The 27,799-nt window shown below is 37.3% G+C and overlaps 1 non-coding gene across 1 annotated transcript; it reads right to left on the bottom strand.

Moving 5' to 3' along the window:
* Window positions 1-15,839: 15,839 nt before the first annotated feature.
* LOC148571072 (small nucleolar RNA R71) lies at window positions 15,840-15,947 on the bottom strand. The gene has a single exon (XR_015880470.1). It is a non-coding gene; the product is annotated as a small nucleolar RNA R71 (small nucleolar RNA).
* Window positions 15,948-27,799: the final 11,852 nt, after the last annotated feature.

Here is a 27,799-nt window from a genome sequence, read left to right on the forward strand (position 1 = left end):
CAGTTTAAGTTCGGTATTGTGATGCGTGAGCAACTTGTACCCTTTCTCCACTTGTTTTCTAGTCATTTTCAGTTAGTAATTATTAAGTTTTATTATATTTTAGTGAAAAAATCCTCTTTGGATGCTACCTGGAGTTGTTTTAGTATTTTTATATTTCAGGTGAAATTCGAAGCAATTTGGCAGAGTTTGAAACAAAAAGGAAAGGAGCTGGACCTTCTCCCTTTAGGAGCTAAATGCCAAGTTGGTGTTTGGCGCCAATAACCCCATGAAATAGAAAGCTCTCTGCCCCTTATGGGCACTAAACACCCAACTGGCGTTTAGTGCTAGGCAGCCCAACCCGAATCCACCCTCTTAGAGCATCTTTAGTGGATTTAGCTTTTAGTTGTTATCTTATATTTTATTTTTGTAATTTTTATTTACAAACAATATCTTTTAGTTTTAGTATTTAATATTTTTTTTTTATTTTATTTTCAAATCAAATTAGATTAGTATTAAAAGGAAAAGATTCACCCTTAAGAGAGGGCAGACTTCTGCACTTTTTAGAAACCTAGTTTTTCCTCTGTAAGTCATGAGCCACTAAACCTTCTTGGTTAACGTTAGGAGCTCTGTTTATCTTCTATGGATTAAGACTATTACTTTTTTTATTTTAATTAATGTATTGATTCAGTTTCAAGGATTACTTTTGTACTTTATTCTATGAATCTGGGTGGAAGAGGTTTCTCACCTGAACAATAGATTGAAAGTAAATTCCTCCTAAATTGCTAATTACATGAACTAATTGGGATATGTGACATATAATCCTGTTAGCTTTGGGTAATTAGGGTTTTTGTGACCATAAACTAGTTTTGAACTTAACCCTCTAATCGGAATTAAGTAACCACGACGGTGGCGGTTAATGAAGCTTAGAGGAGACTAAATCACTAAGACATTAGGTTTTAGTCAATTACAATTTGACATGGAATGAATCTTGCAGTGTTAAAATAGTTGGTAAGAAACCTTAATCCGGAAAAGTAAAACATCTCCGATACCTTAACTGTTTTCACACTAAACTCATTATTTGCTTTCTTTACTCTTGTTTTACTGTTTAATCCATTTTAAAACCCACCAAACTAACTCTTCTATTTGCCTAAGTAACCCAATCAGTTGACCATTGTGGCTTAGTTCTTCAGTCCTCATGGGATCGACCCACACTTACCTAAGGTATTACTTGGACGACCCGGTGCACTTGCCGGTTAAGTTGTGGACATTCTAAAATCTGCACCACTACCCTTGAATCTTATTTGAAAATAAATCAGATCTGTTCTGCACCTCATTTTTTAAATATTTGACTTAGGAATTAATGATTAATTAGGTAAAAGAGAAATTGAATTGTCAAGAAATTGGAATTTGATTATTTATGAGTTTTCGTGATTGATCTCTGCATGCCTCTAACAGATGAACACAAGGATTGTTTTCCTAAAGAGTGAATATCTCTGAAACCTTAACACTCTCATAATTATTGTTTTCAGTCACTGTTTGCTAGCTATTTACTTTGCATTGCTATTTTATCTGCCTCTGCTCACGTTTAATTCCTTCATTCCTCTAATTTTAATTTGTTTAATTAGAATAATCAATAAATCATTGTTGCTTAGTCCTTTAATCCTCGTGGAAATGATAACCCACTTAGCGTGGTATTACTCGATACGATTTGATACACTTGCCTAGTTTTGGTTGCATTGTAATGATCCAACTTCCAGCACGTCATGATCGTACCAAAAGTAAGGTGTTACTGACTTGCTTTCTTTTATTATGTATTTAATATTGAGCCTTTAAATATTCATCTCCAGTTATCAAATATCAAATCATCAATTAAACGTCTAAGGTGCAATTCATATAATTCTTTTTAATTGAATTCTTTTATTTTATAAAAATTTGGACAGAACCTGCCCTAAAAATAAGACTTAACCACCCTTACGGGTTCCTTAATCTCAACTCTTCAACCTTTTGTCAACAAGTATCCAATAGAAAATCCTCAATCAATCAGATATTCACAAATCGCAATAATTAACAATTTAATCATAATTCGCAATTCCGACATAATCAACCAAACTAGCTTCAAAAATTCATAACTAATTTTTCAAATAATATGAACCTCTCAAAATTAAACTGTAACAACTACACTCATTCTAGTTTACTTAACATTTAACCTCATACAGTTTCGTTTAATATTGTGTTAGTGATTCGTTTTCAAAGTTACCATTTTATTCAGAAATCATGTTTTCAAGAAAACGGTTTAACCTTTTAAGTTTCAAACTCTTCAAATTTGAACTTAAGCAACTAGACTCACTCTATTTTATCCAAAAATTAGCTCCACATAATTTCAGTTATTTTGGAGTTATTTATTTTTTAGCAAAGTTACTATTTTATAAAAATCAAGTTTCAAGAAAATAGTTTAGTAATCAAACTTCAATCCTTTAACAGTTCTCAAAATCAACATTAACAACCATCACAGCGCCATCAAGCAAACTAGTCAATAGCAACCAATTCAGCATAATAAAATAAAATCAGGATTTTCAGCAATTCCAAAACAATTAGAAAACTAGTAATAATCATAGCTTTAAACCAAAATCAATGTCACCAGTTAATCACTCACAACAACGAAACCAATCACAATCACAGTTATAATCCAAACTTAATTCATCAATTATCAATATGACAGTTTTTCAATAATTAAATCATCATATTTCAATTTAATTAATAACCAATTTAATCACCATTCACAACTGCATCTAATTCTAATTATAATTTAAAATAATCATAACATCTAACTATTCTCAAACACATTTCAAGTCATTCACATTAATTAATTAATTCTTAACCATTATTAACTATTTACAATTATCCAGTGGTGGCAGAGTAACTAACCTGCTATGACAACAAGAGAGTGGTGGCTCCAATGGTGGTTTCCAAGGGCTAGAATGGTGGCGAGAAACTCCAGCGGTGATACAGCAGCAACAACGATGACGTCTCTCCTCACCCTTGTTCAACCGCGACGATCTCAATTGGCACCAGCTGTAGACTCCACCCACGGTGATGGCAACGGCTCAGACAGTAGTGATAGCAGCGACGGGTCCCTCTCATCTTTTCTGTCGCGAGCTTCCTTCTCTTCTTAATGCTAGCAACCATGACAGAATCAGCTTCTCCGTCCTCCTTAGTTCGCAATTCGAATAGTGGTGGTGGTCTCCACAGTTGTGGCAGTGAGGCGCGACGGCGACGACACGAGACAACACCCCTTTCTCTTCTTCTCTTGCGTTAGCTTCGATGGCATCAATAGCAACAGAGCATGGCAGCGCGAGCTCTCCCTCTTCTCTCGTCCTGTGGTAACGACGGTGGCGACGGTGCCAGTGATGCCCACCGGTGTCGTCTCCCTCTCTTATCTTCTCTTCTCCTCCATTTCTGTGTGTGTGTTGTCTGAGTGAGTGAGCATAGCATGAAGGGTTAAGGGAGTTAGGGTTTGCAATTTAGGAATTAGAGTTTTTTTTATTTGGGAATTAAGGTTAGAAATTAGGAAATTTATAAAGGAATAAGGATAGAATAGATATTTTGATAAAATTAGAGAGTAGAATAATAATTTTAAAACCAAGTATACTCCATTATCAACATATCATAGAGTTCAAATAATTATTCTAATTTAAATTATAAAATGAATAGGTTAATTATACTTTATAAAGTGCAGTTTAAACCCGAATATCAATTATCTAAATTAAATCATTTAACTCTTCATTGTTTTTCCATTACTAAAACTTTAATTTCAAATTATATAAAATAACCAATTACAATAACATTATACAAGAATATTAATTAACTTAAACTTAGTATTTATAAAATCAAGTTAATTATTGTTAATAGATTATTTTCTAAAAATAAGAAACTCAAATTAAATCATAAATTATTCATATAAGAAGTTACCTAAATTAAATTATACAATTCTTTTTTATTTTTTAATTACCAAAATTATAATTTCAAGTATACCAAATATTTAATTATAATAAAATTATATAAAAAGCCTAATTAATTTAAACTCCAGCTATTATGAAAATCACATATAAATCCTAAGTATTTTAAAATTCAAAGTATCATAAAGCTTTATTTAATTACTTTTAGTAAAATAATATTCTTAGAATAAAATCCTCAACAAATATAATAAATCATAAATAACTCATTAGTCAATTTTTCCAAATACTTGGGTTGTCATAGTGGTTTTGTAAAATTTCGCATCAAGTTTTTGGCGCCGTTGTCGGGGATTAATTGAGATTGACAACTACCATATTAAGTGATTCTCTAAATTATACGTTTTTATTTTCTTTTTCTCCTCACAGGAATTCCCTCCACTGTGATGTTGGGTATTCCTTATTTTCTCTTTGTTGTTTTTCTTGTGTGTTTTCGTATGCAGGGAAACAAAAATAAAGAATCTCTTCAATTTGATCCGAAAAATAGAGAGAAACCTCAAGCAACTGAGAAAGGAATCAAGAAATCATAGGGAACTAGAAGAAATTGAGGAGCTTGAGCCAGAAAGCATGGCAAACAACAATATCAATGCTAGGAGGACTCTTGGTGTAACAACCCAGTTTTTGAGTACGTGAGATCCTTTTTGAAGACACGGATTTCTCCGAAAGATCAGTGAAGGGAACACCTCTGCTGTATCATCAAGCATTTCAATCCTCGTGTCATTATGTCATATTTAAGCCAGAACATTTTGGAGGCAAGTTTGATAACACGATCATGAAGAACCTAGTTTTTAAATCGTATCGGTTAGGAGCTTTTGATTCTGGTTTTCGTAAATAGTCTCAGTTTGACGAACCGGACTCGATTTAAGAGAGAAGAGAAATAGTAATAATATTAATATTAGATATTGATGCCAGGGCATCTTGGCTAGTTTCACAAGCCATTTTTAGTATGTTTTAGGTTAGTTTTATGCATTTTCTTATGCAATAAGCAAGTATTTGGTTGAATATGCATCCATACCTTGATTCAAGCTAACATTGTGAATTCTAAACAGTTTCATGAGAATAATGCAAGGATTGATGATAGAATGAATGATGCATCATCTCATGATTAAGAGCAAGACTTTGATGCACTTTGTTTGGTTGACAGAATCGGCTTCCGTTCTCTCACGCGCTTCACTGGCTTCCGTCAATCTTTCTGTCAGCGTCACTCTCCCTTTCTCTTTCGAGCTCAACGGTAGCAAAACTAGCAACGGTAGCGGCAACGCATGGCAGCGACGAGGATGAATGGCGTGAACGTCTCCGTCGATCTCTCTCTTTGCGGTTCTGCTTCTCTCTCATTCTCCCCCGTGGTGATTCGACGGCAGCTCTGGTGGCAGTGACGCCCACTGCGCCGTCGCTCTCTTCCCCCTCCTTCTTCTTTCGCGGCTCCCTCATTTTCTGATTCGGTTCCCCCCTCGAGCCCCCTCCCCCCCCCCCTTTTTCTTTCTTTCCATTCTGATATGCGTTTATGTTTTATAAAATTAGGTTAGAATTTAGGAATTTTAAGTTTAGGATAGAATATATATAAATAATATAATAATTTAAGATAAAATAATAATTTAAAATTTAAATTTAATATTGTAAAGATTATTTTTAAAATATATAAAATTTTATTATCAATATATCAATGAATTTAAATAATTATTTCTAATTATAAAATAAACGTATCAATCACATTTTATAAAATATAATTTTAAACCCGAAAATATCAATTATTCAGATTATTGATATTATTTTTTATTATTTTTTATTACCAAAATTTTAAGTTCAATTTATATAAAACAACTAATTATAATAAAAGTTGTACATAAACATTAATTAATTTAAACTTAAATAATTTATAAAAATCAATTTAATCATTCTAAATAAATTAATCTCTTAGACCCCAATTTAATAAAATAAACTATAATTTATTCATAATAAAAATTATTTAGATTAAATTATATAATGCTTCCATAACTAAATTTTAATTTCAAATCATATGAAATAACCAATTATAAAAAATTACACAAGAATCTTAATTACTTAAGTTATATTTGTGTATCTTAGTTTTTTTTCTTTTATATTTAATTATTGATTTTATATTTATAGTTTAATTAAATTTTTTTAACCTTCACAAATTAATTTTTAGTTAACATTAAAATTTAGTTATTAATAAAAATTATATATTAATTTTTTAAAAGAATATAAAATTAATATTTACAAATTTTAAAATTAATAAATATAAACAATATGTAAAATATTTTAATTTTTGAAACAAAATGAAATTATTCTAAAAAGAATTATATAAACAATTTTTTTTACTCTCAAAGTGTTTAACATTTTGAAATATTTTTTTTTTGTTATAAAATATACTTACATTTTTGTGACAAACTAAGTAACATTTTACAAACAATATTGAATTTTGTGACAAATTAATTTTTTATTACAAAACAATTGAAGGTTTTGAAACAAAAAAATATTTTGTTACAAAATATTTTAAATTTTTGCAACGACTTTATTCTTTGTTACAAAATATTATAATATTTTGTAACAAAACAACATTTCATTACAAAAACTAACATAATTTGTAACAAACAAAATCGGGTTGTTACAAAACATTATTCTTCTGTAACAATCACCAATTATTATTACAAAATATTATTTTTTTTGTAACGATTTTAAATTTGATACAAAATTTTTATTACAAATGTTCCATTTACAAATGTTCCATTCATGAAGAATGAATGGAAACATATAAGAACATCGTTTAAGTCCATTGGAACTGTTTTGGATGTAGGATAAGTGGTTTTGAATTGAGAGATTTGGTGAATTTGGGTTTTTAAAATTTTTGGTAAAAATAGATTTTGGACTAACTTTGGTGGATCATATCATGAGCTACATTTTTTGAAATGGATTGATTTTTGTATCAATTAAAAGTTAATTCAAAGATGTTTAAAATGATATATATTTTGTGGAAATAAGAATTTTGTAGAAAAAGATATGATTGTTGGAAGTTGGTGTCAAAAAAATTTTATTTTTGTGATGTTACAGAAATTGTGAGTTCTGGTTTTTGCGCACGCACACTGTTGTGCGTGTGCTCTGAGCAGGGGCCATGTTTTGACTTGTGCATATGCACACCCTTGTGCGCATGCACACACTGTAAAATTTTGAAAACGTGCGTACACACACGATTGTGCTCATGCACACACGGGGATATGCCTACTGTTGAGAGCGTTAGCACACTTTGGTGCGGACACATACCTTGTGAAATTTGCAAGTTGTGCGTACGCACATGCTAAAAGTGCCTTCTGTTGAGGGCGTTTGCACATATCCATGTGTGCACTCAAAATGGAAAATTTTGCCTTCTGTGCGTATGCATACTTTGAGAAAACTCTTCTTGGAGTGCATACGCACAACCCTATGCGTACGCACACTGCTCTGTTTTTCAATGAAAACCTGGTTTTTAACCGTTTTACCTTACCAGCAAGCTTGTAAACTTCCGTAACGATTATTTAGGATGTCTTAACTTTTTTTTTAAGATGGAAACGTAGAGAATACACTAGGTGAGTCTAACTAGACATTTTTTGGTAAAAAGTTTAGAAGACAGAGACTTAGGTTTCTGAAGTTTGTGAGTGGATGATTGGAGTACTATGCTGATGATGAGTATGATGAGTTGTGGAGATGAGAGAATTGGAAATGTTTGTGACGAGCCTGGGACTCGAAGATAAATGAGAATGATTAAATACTGAAAGTGATCACTGATGGCATATATAATGTTTGATACTGGTATTGTTGAGACGCTATGCGTCTGGCAGGGATGGTAGGTTAATCCTGCCTGTCGAGGTCGCGGCGGTGGCATAAGGGCGGTGGTTAGTCTCGCTTACGTTGAGATGTGAGGTCTGTGGCTGAGTATCACACTCGCATCCTTTCGGAATCACAAGAGTGTGCGCAGGCACTATATCCCTGGATCGTGTGTTGGGCACGATATCCCAGGGGGTACCCATTTTATTCGTGACCGAAAGACAACATCTTGATGGAGATGTGTTGGGCTGACAGTTGAACCGACAATATAATATCATAGCCAATAGGGCAGGCACTCATCATGTGCATCTTCTATATAGTTGCTTTCTTTGTTTACTTGCATAATATGCCTAATTGTATAACATGCTTAAGTGCTTTTTGATTTACCTACTATACTTGATAATTACTTGTGATTTACTTGTATGAATTACCTATGTTTACTACTGGGATTGAGGAAGTTTGGTAGGTGGTGGCGATAGGATCACATGGAGGTTAGGCTGGTGAAGGCTGTGAGACAGCGGTGAACTGATACTTTAGAAATCCCCTAAGTTAGTTGCCCTGTTTAAAGATTTATTTATATGTTTTATAAGCTTGAATATTTATGATGGATATCAAGCTCTAGGATTGCCTCTGGCATCCTGGGGTCTTATATCTTACATTACTAAGCACTATTACCATACTGAGAACCTCCGGTTCTCATTCCATACTTTGTTGTTGTTTTTCAGATGTAGGTCGCAACCCACCTCGGTGAGTTGCTTGATGGTGACAGAGCGAAGGACCTTTATCATGTTTTGGGGTCTTTTGGTTATTTTGATTTAGTTTCCTCACTTTTGTATTTATATTTGCCTTAGAGGCTAATTTTGTAGAGAGGTCTTTTGTATATGCTGCTTTAATATTCAAAAACTATATGTCGCTATATACTAGTCGGCTTAAACTCCGTGGGCTGTGGCTAGTATCTTAAAATTATTACATTCTTATATTTTGTTATTGGTGCACGAAATTGACTCCGCAATATTCGCCCAGATAGACCAGCAAGTGCACCGGGTCGTCCAAGTAATGCCTCAGGTGAGTGGGGGTCGATCCCACGGAGATTGTTGGTTTGAGCAAGCAATGGTTACCTTGTAGATCATAGTCAGGCGGATAGAAAATATGATACACTACAAGAAAAACACCCATTCAACCACACTTTTTTTAGGCTACATTTGAAAAGCGTAGCCTATTCCTAGAATAGGCTACGCTTTTCTCTGTGTTTCCTTTTTGTAGAAGAATAGGAAACACGTTTGTGGCATCACATTAAAAGTGTCTCCTTAGATATTATAAATATCACTTATAATGCGTAGCCTTATCTTAAGAGCTATGGGTTCACTTTTTACACCAAAGAGTGCGCTTTTAAAGGGTAACCTATTTGTCAGGTTTCAGGTGCGCTTCAAAAATGTTGCCTAATGTATCTCAGGTCAAATGTCCAACACTTAGTAAATTTTTTTTACTTTACAACAAATGATACATCACAAACACTTAGCCAAATCGTGAATGAAACATAACACTTTACCTGAAACTGAAGGTCGATCTCGGATGAGATTTGCTATAGTGGCCGGAACTGTTGTGTCCGACTTGTTGACCATGGTGGTGCTGCTGGTCCTTGTTCACCGAAGGGTGGTGGTACCTACAAGAGACTCCGATGCTTAAGTTAGCATGGGCTTTAAGCAGGTATTTTGTGTAGAATCAGAGTATGACTTATACCTGGGTGCTCCAATATATTTATAGTAGTGTGGGTTGACCTTCTTAGATAAGATAAGTTAGTTATCTTATCTTATCTTTGGGTAAAGTCTCCTTATCTCTTAGGGGGAACCACCTTTATCTTTCTAGGCTGTAGCTGCCTTTAGATTGGGCTGCGTCCCTTCGTTTGGGCCTGTTTTGGGCTTCTTATGTCGATTTGGCCGACCTCTTTAAAGTAGAGGTCAGTTGCTTTATTTTCGATCAGCCCGGGTCAGATAGGTCGACTCAGGGTATGAATAGTGCCCCTGCTCGAGCTCGGTCTTTTCTTTTAGATCTCGACCTCTTTTAGGAAAGCTGTGTTCGAGCATCTTGCCTTGGGTTGATCTCCGGTTTGAGGCTCCTTGGATGCGAAGCGTTTCTCTTTATTGTAGCGTGCGTTGCACTTTTCTTGGAAACGTGCGAGGGTTTTAAAGGCTCATAAATATCCCTTCATCGTTTCCTTTTTCCCTCTTTGTTACTTTATTTTTGAAATTTTTCAAAGTGTCACTTTAAAGTTTCTTTCTCTAACTCCTCTTCGTCTTCTTTGCTCATCGTTTGCGAGGCATTTCACTCCTTCTGGTATCCTCTGGCTTACATGCCCCCCATCTTTCCATTTTTTTTTCTCGAGGACGTATCCGGTCGCTTGCTTCTTCCTAATTCTTCCCTTGCGCTCGCTTCTTCATACTTCACAGGTTGGTATTTTCCTTCCCTTTTACATTTTCACCAGTCGCCTTCTTACATATCTCCACTGTTGTGCGTGATTTTTACTGATGTTGTCTCTGAGAATCTTGACCCTTTTGAGAAAAGATTGTATCTTTCCTTTTTTTAAATTTTGTTTTCACGTTTTTTTGAAAAGCTTGCATCTTTGTGGTGATCCTTGCATTCTTTTGTTGTGACGTGCGTACCTGGTAGTTTTTGCTTCCTTGGTGTTTTATTATCGCTGTTTTTGTTTCTATCGTCCTTGCATGTCCTCGTCTCTGGGTTCACTACTTCAGTTTGAACTGTTGGTAAAGAAAGGTTGTAGCTTTCGCTGATTTTTGTTGGTAATGATGACTTTCTTGCTGCTTTTTATGGAGTGATGTTACTAGAGAAGGATTGTGTTTTCTTGTTGTGAGATATTTAGGGCATAGATCGTCGATTTCCTTCTTTCATGGTTCTTGCCTTGTTACTGCCTCCAAAGAGTGCCTCTGGATTTTAATGTGAATCCTGGGATTTCCTTTTTACTGCCGTATCTGACTCTTGATGTTCATATGTTATTGTCCGAGTTGTTTCCTTATTTACCCAAGTTGTTTTGCAGTAACCCCATTTTTCTTTTTCTTACTGTAGGAATAGTTGTCCATGTCTTCTCGCAAAAATATTATTGAGATGTCGACTAAAATCCCGGAAGGCATGTCTGACTGGCTGGATTCTATTGTTTTGATGTGTTACGGTGGCTGACCCTGAGTACTGTGTGGGACTTAGAAGGAACCATAGAATTTGTAGTGATAGGGATCAAGAGAAAAATTATGAGTTACTCTCACCTGACCTTGAGGAGAGGGTTAGTTTTCCTCCTTTGACTCCAGAAGAACATCCCTTTTTCTACGCTTATGACTATTTCTTTAGTCAATTGAATATTACCATTCCTTTTACCCCTTTTGAGATCGAGTTGCTGTGGTTCTGCAATGTAGCTCCTTCTCAGCTCCACCGGAACTCTTGGGGCTTCATAAAAGTCTTCCAATTGTTATGTCAGGAACTGCATATCCAACCTACCCAAACTCTTTTTCTTTATCTTTTCGTGTTGACTAAGCCTGGGGCAGCTAAAAAGAAAGCTTCCTGGATTTTAAGAAAGTGTTCTCCATGCATGACGAGTCTTTTAGGGATTTTAAGAATTACTATTTCAAGGTCCGAGCTGTTGAGGGAGCTCGCCCTTCTTTTTAGATGAAAATAATGAACCTGCCTTCCCTTTGTGCTGGCAAAAGAATGTGGTAGTGACTAGGTATTCTTGGGAGAGTTTGGATGAGGTCGAGCAGGCCTTTGTGCATGTATTAGAGGAAAAATGGGGCGAGCCCCCTTATCTTGATACGAAGAAGTTCCTAGGAGATCCCTTCCCTTCTTCAAGCCGAATTGGGTAGTGGCCGACTTCTTTATAGTCTTATTTTACGATTAAATTTTTCCTTTTCCTGTTTGTGACTTCTTTTCTTGGTTTCTATTTTGCAGAGATGGTGAAATCCATGGACTCCATGAAACACTTCCGTATGGCCAAGAAAGCAACAGCTGCTCAAAACATCTCGGCGAAGACTTTTGGAGAAGAATCTGCCCAAGTTCCTCCTAAGAGGCCGACCTCAGACACTTCTGGGCTGAGGAAAATCATCCCGACTCCTCAGGTTTGTGTGGTTCCTTCTGCTCCTCTCCAGTCATCCTCTGGTGCTGCCTCTTCTCCTATTGCTGGTCATCCTCCTAAAAAACAGAAGACTGTGGAGTCTTATGACTTGGACGCCCCTAATTTTGATGCTGTGGGGTTTGTTGATAATCAAATTTCTCCTTATGGTCGACTTCCAATGGATGATGTGTCCATCCTTCATCACTTGAAATTTATTACTAATAACAGTATTCGGATGGCCCATATGTGAACAGCTCTATTCCGCACTATTCAGGGCTCCCCAGTCCATGCGACGAAAGCTTTTCTTTAGGATGCCAAGTCGGAGTTTAACAGAATTAAGGGCTTGAAGGATGAGCTGGATGCTAGGGTGGCTAAGCTAGAGCTGAACTTGGAGAAGGAGAAGTCTCGAGCTACCAGGGTTGAGGCGGCTGCAAACTTGGCTTAGGAGATGGCGAAGAAACACAAGCAAAGTTATACCCGCACTTATGCCGAGGTGTTGGAGCTAAGAAAGAGGCTTGAATTTGCCCTCATGAATTACGCCGATCTCCAGGATCATCTGATAGATACTGTGACGAGTGCTTATGAAAATTTAAAGGCACAGGTCTGAGTTCTTGCTCCTGAACTCGACCTGACTCTCTTCAGCCTGGACAATATGGTGGAGGATGGTAAGATAGTGCCTGCCCCAAATGACGAAGATGACGAGCCTCCTCCTCCTGCACCACCAGCCAAAGCTTCTACAGCCACGACTTCTTTAACTCCTTCTGCTGAGGTCGGCCATCCTGAACCTGGTCTGGATTGTCAAGTTCTAAATCGGGATGATGGGAATGTGGATGTGATGAGCGGATAATTTATACGCTTTTTGGCATTGTTTTTAGTATATTTTTAGTAGAATCTGGTTACTTTTAGGGATGTTTTCATTAGTTTTTATGTTAAATTCACATTACAGAGCATTTGGACCATTTTCACAAGAGGATGGGATGTAGCCATTGACAAGGGTGATGCCTCCAGACGATTAGCCATGCAGTGACAGCGCATCGGACCATTTTCGAGATTGGATAAAAAGTAGCCATTGACAACGGTGATGTCCTTACATAAAGCCAGCCATGGAAAGGAGTAAGACTGATTGGATGAAGACAGCAGGAAAGCAGAGGTTCAGAGGAACGAAAGCATCTCTATACACTTATCTGAAATTCTCACCAATGATATACATAAGTGTTTCTATCCTTATTTTCTATCTATTTATTATTTATGTTCGAAAACTCCATAACTATTTTATATCTGCCTGACTGAGATTTACAAGGTGACCATAGCTTGCTTCATACCAACAATCTCCGTGGGATCGACCCTTACTCACGTAAGGTTTATTACTTGGACGACCCAGTGCACTTGCTGGTTAGTTGTATCGAAGTTGTGAATGAAAAACAATTTATTAAGACGTGCGTACAGAGTTTTTAGCGCCGTTGCCTGAGATCACAATTTCGTGCACCAAGTTTTTTGCGCCGTTGCCGGGGATTGTTCGTGTTTGGACAACTGACGGTTCATCTTGTTGCTCAGATTAGGTAATTTTCCTTTTGTTTTATTTCCAAAAATTTTTCAAAAAATTTTTCAAAAAAACTTTCAAAAATTTCTCATCTGTTTTCGAAAAAAAAAATAAATCTTTTCAAAAATATATTTTTCTTCAGAATTTTTAAGAATGAATTCTAGAGTTTCATGAAGCATGTTGAAGCCTGGCTGGCTGTAAAGCCATGTCTAATTCTTTTGGATAGGGGCTTCCAACCATCAGCATAGAGGCAAGTTAATTGGAATGTCAGCCGTGGCATGTCTGAGTTACATACTAAAGCTTGGCTGGCTATTAAGCCATGCCTAACGCTCGGATTGGAGCTTTAGACTAAGAATACAAGATTCCTGGAATTCATATTAAAAAATTTTGAAATCCTTATTTTCTTTTTCCTATATGTTTTTTTCGAAAAAAATATACAAAAATCCAAAAAAATAAAAAAATTCATAAAAATAAAAAATATTTCATGTTTCTTGTTTGAGTCTTGAGTCAAGTTGAAAGTTTGGTGTCAATTGCATATTCATCTTGTATTTTTCAAAAAATTCATGCATTCATAGTGTTCTTCATGATCTTCAAGTTGTTCTTGGTAAGTCTTCTTGTTTGATCTTGATGTTTTCATGTTTTGTGTCTTTTCTTGTTTTTCATATGCATTCTTGCATTCATAGTGTCTATACATGAAAAATTTTTAAGTTTGGTGTCTTGCATGTTTTCTTTGCATTAAAAATTTTTCAAAAATAAGTTCTTGATGTTCATCTTGACATTCAAAAGGTTCTTGGTGTTCATCTTGACATTCATAGCATTCTTGCATGCATTCATTGTTTTGATCCAAAATTTTCATGCATTGAGTCTTTTTCATGTTTTTCCCTCTCATCATTAAAAATTCAAAAATAAAAAAAAAATATATCTTTCCCTTTTTCACTCATAAATTTCGAAAATTTGAGTTGACTTTTTCAAAACTTTTTAAAATCTAGTTGTTTTTATGAGTCAAATCAAATTTTCAATTTAAAAATCTTATCTTTTTCAAAATCTTTTTCAAAAATCAAATCTTTTTCATTTTTCTTATTTATTTTCGAAAATTTTAAAAATATTTTTCAAAAATATTTTTCTTATCTTTATCTCCTAATTTTCGAAAATAACATCATCAATTAATGTTTTGATTCAAAAATTTCAAGTTTGTTACTTGCTTGTTAAGAAAGATTCAAACTTTGAGTTCTAGAATCATATCTTGTGATTTCTTGTGAATCAAGTCATTAATTGTGATTTTAAAAATCAAATATTTTTTAAAACTAATTCCAATCATATCTTTTCAAAAATATCTCCTTATCTTATCTTTTTTCAAAAATTTGATTTTAAAATATCTTTTCTAACTTCTTATCTTCTTATCTTTTCAAAAATTGATTTTCAAAATTTGTTTCAACTAACTAACTAACTTTTTGTTTGTTTCTTATCTTTTTCAAAACTACCTAACTAACTCTCTCTCTCTCTTTAATTTTCGAAAATATCTTCCCTCTTTTTCAAAATTTCTTTTTAATTAACTAATTATTTTAATTTTTTATTTTAATTCTCGAAAATTACTAACCTTTTTCAAAAACTATTTTCGAAAATCGCTAACTCTTTTTCAAAAATTATTTTCGAAAATTCTCTCTCTCTTATCTGCTTCTATTTATTTATTCATCTACTAACACTTCATCTCACCCAAATTCGAACCCCCTCTTCCATCTGTGTTCGAATTTTTTCTTCTTCTTTTCTTCTACTCACACAGGGACCTCTATACTGTGGTAAAAAGGACCCCTATTATTATTATTTTTCTGTCCCTCTTTTTCATATGAGCAGGAGCAAGGACAAGAACATTCTTGTTGAAGCAGATCCAGAACCTGAAAGGACTCTGAAGAGAAAACTAAGAGAAGCTAAATTACAACAATCCAGCAAGCACCTTTCAGAAATTTTCGAACAAGAAGAGGAGATGGCAGCCGAAAATAATAATAATGCAAGGAGGATGCTTGGTGACTTTACTGCACCTAATTCCAATTTACATGGAAGAAGCATCTCCATTCCTGCCATTGGAGCAAACAATTTTGAGCTTAAACCTCAATTAGTTTCTCTGATGCAGCAGAACTGCAAGTTTCATGGACTTCCATCTGAAGATCCTTTTCAGTTCTTAACTGAATTCTTGCAGATATGTGATACTGTTAAGACTAATGGAGTAGATCCTAAAGTCTACAGGCTCATGCTTTTCCCTTTTGCTGTGAGAGACAGAGCTAGAATATGGTTGGACTCTCAACCTAAGGATAGCCTGAACTCTTGGGATAAGCTGGTCAAGGCTTTCTTAGCCAAGTTCTTTCCTCCTCAAAAGCTGAGTAAGCTTAGAGTGGATGTTCAGACCTTCAGACAGAAAGAAGGTGAATCCCTCTATGAAGCTTGGGAGAGATACAAAGAACTGACCAAAAAGTGTCCTTCTGACATGCTTTCAGAATGGAACATCCTGGACATATTCTATGATGGTCTGTCTGAATTAGCTAAAATGTCATTGGATACCTCTGCAGGTGGATCCATTCACTTAAAGAAAATGCCTACAGAATCTCAAGAACTCATTGACATGGTTGCTAATAACCAGTTCATATACACTTCTGAGAGGAATCCTGTGAGTAATGGGACGCCTATGAAGAAGGGAGTTCTTGAAATTGATACTCTGAATGCCATATTGGCTCAGAATAAAATATTGACTCAGCAAGTCAATATGATTTCTCAGAGTCTGAATGGAATGCAAGCTGCATCCAACAGTACTCAAGAGGCATCTTCTGAAGAAGAAGCTTATGATCCTGAAAACCCTGCAATAGCAGAGGTGAATTACATGGGTGAACCTTATGGAAACACCTATAATCCTTCATGGATAAATCACCCAAATCTCTCATGGAAGGATCAACAAAAGCCTCAACAAGGCTTCAATAATGGTGGAAGAAATAGGTTTGACAATAGTAAACCTTTTCCATCATCCACTCAGCAACAGACAGAAAACTCTGAACAAAATACCTCTAATTTAGCAAACTTAGTCTCTGATCTATCTAAGGCCACTGTAAGTTTCATGAATGAAACAAGGTCCTCCATTAGAAAGTTGGAGGCACAAGTGGGCCAGCTGAGTAAAAGGATCATTGAAATCCCTCCTAGTACTCTCCCAAGAAATACAGAAGAAAATCCAAAAGGAGAGTGCAAGGCCCATTGAAATGACCATCATGGACGAAACAACAAAAGAGGAGGAGGACGTGAATCCCAATGAGGAAGACCTCCTGGGACGTCCAGTGATCAATAAGGAGTTTCCCTCTGAGGAACCAAAGGAATCTGAGGATCAACTAGAGACCATAGAGATTCCATTGAACCTTCTTATACCATTCATGAGCTCTGATGAGTATTCCTCTTCTGAAGAGAATGAGGATGTTACTAAGGAGCAAGCTGCCAAGTACCTTGGTGCAATCATGAAGCTGAATGCCAAATTATTTGGTATTAAAACTTGGGAAGATGAATCTCCCTTATTCACCAATGAACTAAGTGATCTGGATCAACTGAGATTGCCTCAGAAGAAACAGGATCCTGGAAAGTTCCTAGTACCTTGTACCATAGGCACCATGATCTTTGAAAAGGCTCTGTGTGACCTTGGTTCAGGGATAAACCTCATGCCCCTCTCTGTAATAGAGAAACTGGGAATCTTTGGGGTGCAAGCTACTAAAATCTCATTAAAGATGGCAGACAATTCAAGAAAACAGGCTTATGGACAAGTAGAGGACGTGTTAGTAAAGGTTGAAGGCCTTTACATCCCTGCTGATTTCATAATCCTTGATACTGGGAAGGATGAGGATGAATCCATCATCCTTGGAAGACCTTTCCTAGCCACAGCAAGGGCTGTGATTGATGTTGACAGAGGTGAATTAGTCCTTCAATTGAATGAGGACTCCCTTGTGTTTACAACTCAAGGTTACCCTTCTGTAAACATGGAAAAGAGGCACAGTAAGCTTCTCTCAAAATAGAGTCAACCAGAGCCCCCACAGTCAAACTCTAAGTTTGGTGTTGGGAGGCCACAACCAAACTCTAATTTTGGTGTTGGGAAGTCTCAACAAAGCTCTGAACATCTGTGAGGCTCCATGAGAGCCCACTGTCAAGCTATTGACATTAAAGAAGCGCTTGTTGGGAGGCAACCCAATTTTTAATTATCTAATTTTATTTTTCTTGTTCTTTCATGTTTTATTAGGTTCATGATCATGTGGAGTCACAAAATAAATATAAAAATTGAAAACGGAATCAAAAACAGCAGAAGAAAAATCACACCCTGGAGGAAGACCTTACTGGCGTTTAAACGCCAGTAAGAAGCATCTGGCTGGCGTTCAACGCCAGAACAGAGCATGGTTCTGGCGCTGAACGCCTAAAATGGGCAGCATCTGGGCGTTTGATCACCAGAATTGCACCCTGGAAAAGAGCTGGCGCTGAACGCCCAGAACAAGCATGGTTCTGGCGTTCAACGCCAGAAATGGGCAACAAATGGGCGTTCAACGCCCAGAACAAGCACCAATCTGGCACTGAACGCCCAGAGTTGTGTGCAAGGGCATTTTGCATGCCTAATTTGGTGCAAGGTTGTAAATCCTTGAACACCTCAGGATCTGTGGACCCCACAGGATCACCTCAAGATCTGTGGACCCCACAGGATCCCCACCTACCTCCACTCACTTCTTCTCACCCCTCTTTCACACAATCCCATAAACACTCTTCCCCAAAACTCTTCACCAATCACCTCAATCTCTCTTCCCTATAACCACTTCACCACTCACATCCATCCACTCTTCCCCATAAACCTACCTCATAAACCCCACCTACCTTCAAAATTCAAAATCAATTTCCCACCCAAAACCCACCCTTATGGCCGAACCTTAACCCCCTCCCTTCCCTATATAAAGCCCTCCATTCTTCTTCATTTTCACACAACATAACCCTCTCTTCCCCTTCTTGGCCGAATACACCCCTCCCCCCTCTCCTCCATATTTTCTTCTTCTTCTTCATCTATTCTTTCTTCTCTTGCTCGAGGGCGAGCAATATTCTAAGTTTGGTGTGGTAAAAGCATAAGCTTTTTGTTTTTCCATTACCATTGATAGCACCCAAGACCGGAGAATCCTCTAGAAAAGGGAAAGGGAAGACAAAAGCTTCCACCTCCGAGTCATGGAAGATGGAAAGATTCATCTCCAAAGCTCATCAAGACCACTTCTATGATGTTGTGGCCAAGAAGAAGGTGATCCCCGAGGTCCCTTTCAAGCTCAAGAAGAATGAGTATCCGGAGATCCGACATGAAATCCAAAGAAGAGGCTGGGAAGTTCTAACAAACCCCATCCAACAAGTCGGCATCCTAATGGTTCAAGAGTTCTATGCCAATGCATGGATCACTAGGAACCATGATCAAAGTAAGAACCCAAACCCAAAGAATTACATTACAATGGTTTGGGGGAAATACTTAGATTTTAGTCCGAAAAATGTGAGGTTGGCGTTTAACTTGCCTATGATGCAAGGAGATGCACGGCCCCTACACTAGAAGGGTCAACTTTAATCAAAAGTTGGACCAAGTCCTCATGGACATATGTGTGGAAGGAGCTCAATGGAAGATTGACTCCAAAGGCAAGCCGATTCAATTAAGAAGACTGGACCTCAAGCCTGTAGCTAGAGGATGGTTGGAATTCATCCAACGCTCTATCATCCTCACTAGCAACCGATCTGAAGTTACTGTGGATCGGGCCATCATGATTCATAGCATCATGATTGGAGAGGAAGTAGAAGTTCATGAAGTCATCTCCCTTGAATTCTACAAAATAGCCGAAAAGCCCTCTCTTGGGGCAAGGCTAGCTTTTCCTCATCTTATTTGCCATCTATGTTACTCAGCTGGAGCTTTCATAGAAGGAGACATTCCCATTGAGGAAGAGAAGCCCATCACTAAGAAAAGGATGGAGCAAGCAAGAGAGCCCATTCATGGATCTCAAGAGACGCATGAAGCTCATCACCATGAGATCCCGGAGATGCCTCAAATGCATTTTCTTCCACAAAACTATTGGGAGCAAATCAACACCTCCCTAGGAGAATTAAGTTCCAACATGGGACAATTAAGGGTGGAACATCAAGAGCACTCCATCATCCTTCATGAAATAAGAGAAGATCAAAAAGCAATGAGGAAGGAGCAACAAAGACAAGGAAGAGACATAGAAGAGCTCAAGGACATCATTGGTTCCTCAAGAAGGAAACGCCACCATCACTAAGGTGGACTCATTCCTTGTTCTTATTTTCTGTTTTTCGTTTTCTTAATGTTAAGTGCTTATCCATGTTTGTGTCTTATTACATGATCATTAGTAGTTAGTAACTATGTCTTAAAGTTATGAATGTCCTATGAACCCATCACCTCTCTTAAATGAAAACTGTTTTAATTCAAAAGAACAAGAAGTACATGAGTTTCGAATTTATCCTTGAACTTAGTTTAATTATATTGATGTGGTGACAATACTTTTTGTTTTCTGAATGAATGCTTGAACATTGCATATGTCTTTTGAAGTTGTTGTTTAAGAATGTTAAATATGTTGGCTCTTGAAAGAATGATGATAAGGAGACATGTTATTTGATAATCTGAAAAATCATAAAAATGATTCTTGAAGCAAGAAAAAGCAGCAAAGAACAAAGCTTGCAGAAAAAAAAGGAAAAAAAATATAGGCGGAAAAAAAAATAAAAATAAAAAGCAAGCAGAAAAAGCCAAAAGCTCTTAAAACCAAGAGGAAAGAGCAAAAAGCCAATAACCCTTAAAACCAAAAGGCAAGGGTAAATAAAAAGGATCCCAAGGCTTTGAGCATCAGTGGATAGGAGGGCCTAAAGGAATAAAATCCTGGCCTAAGCGGCTAAACCAAGCTGTCCCTAACCATGTGCTTGTGGCGTGAAGGTGTCAAGTGAAAACTTGAGACTGAGCGGTTAAAGTCAAGGTCCAAAGAAAAAGAAGAGTGTGCTTAACAACCCTGGACACCTCTAATTGGGGACTTTAGCAAAGCTGTGTCACAATCTGAAAAGGTTCACCCAATTATGTGTCTGTGGCATTTATGTATCCGGTGGTAATACTGGAAAACAAAGTGCTTAGGGCCACGGCCAAGACTCATAAAATAGTTGTGTTCAAGAATCATCATACTGAACTAGGAGAATCAAGAACACTATCTGAACTCTGAGTTCCTATAGATGCCAATCATTCTGAACTTCAATGGATAAAGTGAGATGCCAAAACTATTCAAGAGGCAAAAAGCTACAAGTCCCGCTCATCTTATTGGAGCTATGTTTCACTGATAGTTTGGAATTTATAGTATATTCTCTTCTTTTTATCCTATTTGATTTTCAGTTGCTTGGGGACAAGCAACAATTTAAGTTTGGTGTTGTGATGAGCGGATAATTTATACGTTTTTTGGCATTGTTTTTAGTATGTTTTTAGTAGAATCTGGTTACTTTTAGGGATGTTTTCATTAGATTTTATGTTAAATTCACATTTCTGGACTTTACTATGAGTTTGTGTGTTTTTCTGTGATTTCAGGTATTTTCTGGCTAAAATTGAAGGACTTGAGCAAAAATCAGATTCAGAGGTTGAAGAAGGACTGCTGATGCTGTTGGATTCTGACCTCCCTGCACTCAAAGTAGATTTTCTGGAGCTACAGAACTCAAAATGGCGCGCTTCCAATTGCGTTGGAAATCAGACATCCAGGGCTTTCCAGCAATATATAATAGTCCATACTTTGGCTGAGTTTAGATGACGTAAAAGGGCGTTGAACGCCAGTTCTACGCTGCTGTCTGGAGTTAAACGCCAGAAACACGTCACAAGCCAGAGTTGAACGCCAGAAATACGTTACAAACTGGCGTTCAACTCCAAGATTGACCTCTACACGTGTAACATTCAAGCTCAGCCCAAGCACACACCAAGTGGGCCCCGGAAGTGGATTTATGCATCAATTACTTACTTCTGTAAACCCTAGTAACTAGTTTAGTATAAATAGGACTTTTTACTATTGTATTAGACATCTTTGATCAGTTTTATGCTATCTTAGACTTTCATAGGGGCTGGCCATTCGGCCATGCCTGAACCATTATCACTTATGTATTTTCATATGGTAGAGTTTCTGCACTCCATAGATTAAGGTGTGGAGCTCTGCTGTTCCTCAAAGATTAATGCAAAGTACTACTGTTTTTCTATTCAATTCAACTTATTCCGCTTCTAAGATATTTATTCGCACTTCAACCTGAATGTGATGAACGTGACAATCATCATCATTCCCCCATGAACGCGTGCCTGACAACCACTTCCGTTCCACCTTAGATTGAATGAGTATCTCTTGGATCTCTTAATCAGAATCTTCGTGGTATAAGCTAGATTGATGGCAGCATTCATGAGAGTCCGGAAAGTCTAAACCTTGTCTGTGGTATTCCGAGTAGGACTTTGGGATTGAATGACTGTGACGAACTTCAAACTCGCGAGTGCTGGGCGTAGTGACAGACGCAAAAGGAGGGTGAATCCTATTACAGTATGATCGAGAACCTCAGATGATTAGCCGTGCTGTGACAGAGCATTTGGACCATTTTCACAAGAGGATGGGATGTAGCCATTGACAAGGGTAATGCCTCCAGACAATTAGCCATGCAGTGACAGCGCATCGGACCATTTTCCAGAGAGGATAAAAAGTAGCCATTGACAACGGTGATGTCCTTACATAAAGCCAGCCATGGAAAGGAGTAAGACTGATTGGATGAAGACAGCAGGAAAGCAGAGGTTCAGAGGAACGAAAGCATCTCTATACACTTATCTGAAATTCTCACCAATGATATACATAAGTGTTTCTATCCTTATTTTCTATCTATTTATTATTTATGTTCGAAAACTCCATAACTATTTTATATCCGCCTGACTGAGATTTACAAGATGACCATAGCTTGCTTCATACCAACAATCTCCGTGGGATCGACCCTTACTCACGTAAGGTTTATTACTTGGACGACCCAGTGCACTTGCTGGTTAGTTGTATCGAAGTTGTGAATGAAAAACAATTTATTAAGACGTGCGTACAGAGTTTTTAGCGCCGTTGCCTGAGATCACAATTTTGTGCACCAGGACGCCACCCCCATGAATATTGTTCCTCCACCTTCAGCCACTGATACTGCTATTGGGGAAACCTTGGACCCCTTATGATTTGTTTGGTTTTATCTGTACAGCCTGATTTGTGGGCTTTTTAAAATCTGTTTTTTGTGATGGTAGACTTCTCTTGACTTTTGGTTGCTTCTATGCAACTTAATTTTTGAAAACAAAACACATTTAAACTCTTGAGGCTTGCCTCTCAGGTGGCCCTTTGAGTCTTTTAAATGTTTTTATTTTGATATGTATATTTCTATACTGTCCATGTCTTTGCAACTTTTTGTAGATCTTTATAGAGTGTTGGTACTTTGCTGTCCGACCTCTTTTTGATTAGATCTTTGTTTAATCCGTCTTTTGTTTGGGGCGAGATGACCTTTGGGGCTAACTTTGTCCGATAACTTTTTAGTGTTCTGATAGAACCCTTTTTAGTTAGTCTGAACAATTTCGATATCCTTGTCGTGGAGCCGTGGCTTTTTGGACTAAACCATGTCCTTTTTAGCACACACTTTTCGTTGGTTCGACTTCTCTTGTTGGTCCGAGCTGTAGCTTTCGTTGGTCCGACTTTCTTGTCGGTCCAAGCTGCAGCTTTCGTTGGTCCGACTTCTCTTGTCGGTCCAAGCTAAGTTATTTTTAGTATTCCATTTTTAGTCAGACCTCGTCAGGCCACTTTTTATAGATTACTTTTTATAATTTCTTGCATTAATATATTTTTATCGCTTTCATCTTGCCGACCTTGTCGAAATCAGGCGATGAATTTGGTTTTCATCTTTGCCGACCTTGTCGAAATCGGGCGATGATTTTGGTTTTCATCTTTACCGACCTTGTTGAAATCGGGCGATGAATTTGGTTTTAATCTTTGCCGACCTTGTCGAAATCGAGGGATGAATTTGGTTTTCATCTTTGCCAACCTTGTCGAAATCGGGCGATAAAATTTTGCACTCAGATTAATGCATCTTGGTAGGAAACTTCTGAATCTGAAAAACTTTATTCAAGTAAAAAATAGGCATATAGACAAGAAAATATATACATATGAGTGCTTACCCTTCTAAATCGGGCAATTTTATAGATCTTGGCTTGGCGCCTCATTAAAAAACCTTTTCAGGAAAAAGAGTGCACCTTGACCTAAGATCTTTATTACTTTCTAATTATAGTACCTTTTTAGGTTACAGGCGTGCCATGACCTTGGTAGCTCTCTTGCCTCGAGGTCGGACACCTTGTAGTAACCCTTTCCCAGTATCTCTACAACTCAGTAAGGTCCTTTCCAGTTAGCTGCTAGCTTCCCTTCTCCTGACCGACTTGCTCTGATATCATTTCAGATTAGAATAAGGTCGTTGTTGGCAAAGCTTCACTGAATTACCCTCTGATTGTACCTTGAAGTCATTCGACGCTTCAACGCTTCCTCTCTAATCCGAGCTCTTTCTCAGACTTCTGGAAGTAGGTCGAGTTCTTCCCGTTGATTTTGGGAGTTGGCTTCTTCATTGTAGAGGATCATTCTGGAGGATCCTTCCTCTATCTCCACAGGGATCATTGCCTCCATTCCGTAAGCAAGTCGGAAGGGTGATTCTCCTGTGGTGGAAGGCGGAGTTGTCCGATACGCCCATAGGACTTGTGGGAGCTCTTCGGCCCAAGCTCCCTTTGCGTCCTGCAGTCTCCGTTTTAACCCAGCTAGTATGACTTTATTGGCAGCTTCTGCCTGTCTGTTAGCTTGTGGGTGTTCTACGGATGTGAATTGGTGCTTTATTTTCAAGTCAGCTACCAAGTTTTTGAAACCTGTATCAGTGAATTAAGTGCCGTTTTCTGTGGTAATGGAGTAAGGGACCCCAAACCTTGTAATAATGTTCCTGTATAGGAGTTTCTAACTTCTTTAGGTGGTGGCATTAGCTAGGGGCTCTGCCTCAATCCATTTTGTGAAATAGTCTACCCTTACAATGAGGAACATAACTTGTCCCGATCCTTGGGGAAAGGGTTCGTGGAGGTCTAGCCCCTACTTTGCGAACAGCCAAGGTGACATTACACTGATGAGCTCTTCTGGTGGAGCGATGTGGAAGTTAGCATGCTTCTGACATGGTGGGCATGTCTTGACGAACAATATCGCTTCCTTTTGTAAGGTTGGTGATAATGAGATTTTCTCGATGGTCTAGAATTTCACTCATAGAAATAATAACTTCGTTGTAAGCATAGCTCCAAACCAACAAACAATTCTCACATAAAAAATTTGAGTTGTCACATGTACAAACCCCAATGAAAATTAACCAAAGTATTTAAACTCTGGGTCGTCTCACAAGGAATTGCAATGAAGTGCTCAATTATTGGCTATGAAAATGCAAGGGGGTTTGATTTTATAGTTGGCAAGAAAATAAATGACAAGAAAGTAAATGATAAGAACTTAATAAAATAAAGGAAAAGAACTTTTGGCTAAGACATGGGAAATTGAGATCACCATCCTTGTCAACAAACTAAATATTGATAATTATGAGGCACCAACCTATTAAGTCTACCTCCAAAAGCTTTAAGTACGTAATATCTACTCCTAAGCTTGAAGTACGTCAAATAGGCTTGATCACATTAACCCATAAGTCCTAACCTATCTACTAATCAGATTAGTAGTGGGTTAGTGTCAATAGGTATCAAATTGATCACCAAGGTTTCTCAAATCACCAATTCAATGAGACCCAATGACTCAAGGTCACTCAATTCCCTTAGCCTATGCCAAGAGTCAAGAAAACTACTCAAAAACTAGAGAAAACATTTTATCAAACACCTAGTGTGCAAGGAAAGTAAACATCACAAATTGCAAGAATTAATAGAACCCATAACTATCATAAGCAAGAAATCAACAATAGCAATCAAGATCAACATAAAAGAGACCTGGAAACATAAAATTGCATTAAAAGAAATCAAGATCCAACAATTGTTCATCAACATAAAAGAGAGAAAAATAAGAAATTAACAAGAGAAACTAAGAAGATTAAGACAATAGAACACTAAAATATAATGAGAATTGAAATCAAAACAAGAATTGAAAGAGAAATTTGAGAGTGATTAATGTAACTTTACCCTAATTTCTATCCTAAATCTAGAGAGAGGAGAGAGCCTCTCTCTCTAGAATTCTACCCTAAAACATGATAAAAACTAAACTATGACTACTTGGTTCATTTCCCCTTCAATTCTTGGGTTCAATAGCATCAGAAATAAGTTGGATTGTACCCAAAATGAGCTAGAAATCGCTGGCCACGTTTTCTTCAAAATAACCCACGCTGATCCACCGATGCATGCACGTGATACACGCGTACGCATCCCTAAACGTCAGGAAACTATGGCAAATTTTATATTATTTTGAAGCCCCGGATGTTATCTTTCCAACACAACTATAACCGCCTCATTTGGACCTCTATAGCTCAAGTTATGATTGATTGAGTAGGAAGAGGTCAGGCTTGATAGCTTTGCGATTCCTTCATTTCTTCACGAGTTCTCCCACTTTACATGCTTTTTCTTCATTTCTTCAATCCAATCTTTGCCTTTTAAACCTGAAATCACTTAAAGAACATATCAAGGCATCGAATGGAATTAAGGTGAACTAAATTTAGCTATTTTAATGCCTAAAAAGCATGTTTTTACACTTAAGCACAAATTAAGGGAGAATTACAAAACCATGCTATTTCATTGAATAAATGTGAGAAAAGTTGATAAAATCCCCCAAATTAAGCACAAGATAAATCACAAAATTGGGGTTTATCAAATCTCCCCACACTTAAACCAAGCATGTCCTCATGCTAAGAATAAAGAAGGACAAGAAAAGGGGTATGAACATTTATTCAATGCAAAGAGACTATCTGCACCTATCTATATGAATGCAACTAAATGCAAGATGATTCTACCTACTTGGTTAAAAGTGAATCAATCTCCAAGAGCATGTATGAATGATGCCAGGGCATTTTGGCCAGTTTCACTGACCTTTTCTTTATTGTTTTAGGGTAGTTTCATGCACTTTCTTAGGAAATAAGCAAGTTTTGGGTAAATAATCACTTACATCTTGATTCAAGCAAACATTGTGAATTTTATATAATTTTATGTGAATTATGCATGAATTGAATGATAAAATGAATGATGCATGATCTCATGGGTTAGAACCTAGCTTTGTTGCACTTTATTTGCTTGATTTCAGGACAAAGGAAGCAAGGAAGAGCCACGTTAGTAGTCACGTTACCACTAACGTGGAATGGGAGCTAACTTGCAACGTTAATGAGAAAAGTGATCGCCAATAACGCTTTCGAAGCCATCATAGCCCACGTTAATTGCCACGTTAACTATATTAACGTGGTAGTTAACGTGGAAGAAAAGGGAGCTCCAGCGTTAGTGGTAAAAGTGAATACCACTAACGCTCCAAAATGGGCAATTAGCCACGTTAAGAGTCACGTTAACCTAGTTAACGTGAACTCTAACGTGGAAGGGGCAAACAATGCCAATGTTAGTGACACTCACCTTTGTCACTAACGTTGGACTAAGCCAACATTGCCCACGTTAGTGGTCACGTTAAGACCACTAACGTGAAAAGTAACGTGGAGCCAAGCATGATAAGCCAATGTTAGTGACACTCACCTTTGTCACTAACGTTGGAGATGGCAATCTTCAACACGTTAAGAATCACATTAACTAAGTTAACGTGAACTCTAACGTGGGAAGGTGAGGCGTTTGGAGCATTAGTGACAAAGGTAAGTGTCACTAACGCTCTCGAGGCTAAGGCATGCCCACGTTAAGAGCCACGATAGTTATACTAACTTGAACTCTAACGTGAGAAAAGGAGGGGCTAAGGGCAACGTTATTGGAAAAGGTAAACACCAATAACGCTTGCGATGGACCAAGAGGTAACATTAGTGGTCACGTTAGTGTAACTAACGTTGAAGTTAACGTTAACCATCTTAGGCTAGGAACTTGTTCATACCCTGGGTCGAGCTATCTGACCCAGTATGATCAGCGACAAAGCGACCGACCTCTTCAGGTCAGGCTATCCGACCTCTTCTCAAAGAGGTCGGCCAAATCGACAGGAAAGCCCAATAAAGGGCCCAAATAGAGGAACACGACCCAAATCCAAAGGCCGTCCAAGCCTATAGAGATAAGGGCGGTTCCCTTAAAGATAAGCTGACCTCAAA

This window comes from Arachis ipaensis, chromosome B3 (genome assembly GCF_059453495.1).
Source record: "Arachis ipaensis isolate K30076 ecotype BB chromosome B3, ASM5945349v1, whole genome shotgun sequence".
Classification (NCBI taxonomy): Eukaryota; Viridiplantae; Streptophyta; class Magnoliopsida; order Fabales; family Fabaceae; genus Arachis; species Arachis ipaensis.